The 613-nt window shown below is 31.5% G+C and overlaps 1 protein-coding gene across 1 annotated transcript in view; it reads right to left on the bottom strand.

The window, feature by feature from the left end:
- The window catches only part of LOC106883984 (uncharacterized), a 26,373-nt gene that overhangs the window by 23,987 nt on the left and 1,773 nt on the right, over positions 1-613 (bottom strand). The window lies entirely within an intron of this gene.

The following is a 613-nucleotide window of genomic DNA, read 5'->3' as shown; positions in this document are numbered from 1 at the left end:
GAGTTATGGCCGTTATACATAGAATATAATTTCCAAATTTCATAAAGATCCGTTCAGTACTTTTGACGTAGTTTTGGATAAGAAAACAAATGACTAATGTGTGTGTTTGTGTGCATGTGTTTGTGTGTGATGGGTGTATATATGTATAGATATCTGTATGCATGTATACATATGTATATATGTGTACATATTACATGTACATCTATATATATATATATAGATGTACATGTAATATGTACACATATATACATATGTATACATGCATACAGATATCTATACATATATACACCCATCACACACAAACACATGCACACAAACACACACATTAGTCATTTGTTTTCTTATCCAAAACTACGTCAAAAGTACTGAACGGATCTTTATGAAATTTGGAAATTATATTCTATGTATAACGGCCATAACTCCCATGAACATTCATATATTTTTGATGTTGATGTTGATGAAATGTTAACCCGAACATAACAGACGAGCATTATTTGTAATTCAACGGTACAACAGTGTAAGACTACCCTTTCAGATATACTTACATTGTGATTTCTGCAATGTGGTGCATAAATTGTCAAGTAAATGAGACGCATCTTTGCCTCCACTGATT

This window comes from Octopus bimaculoides, chromosome 10 (genome assembly GCF_001194135.2).
Source record: "Octopus bimaculoides isolate UCB-OBI-ISO-001 chromosome 10, ASM119413v2, whole genome shotgun sequence".
In the NCBI taxonomy this organism is placed as follows: domain Eukaryota; kingdom Metazoa; phylum Mollusca; class Cephalopoda; order Octopoda; family Octopodidae; genus Octopus; species Octopus bimaculoides.
This window is presented reverse-complemented; position numbering and strand designations above follow the sequence as displayed.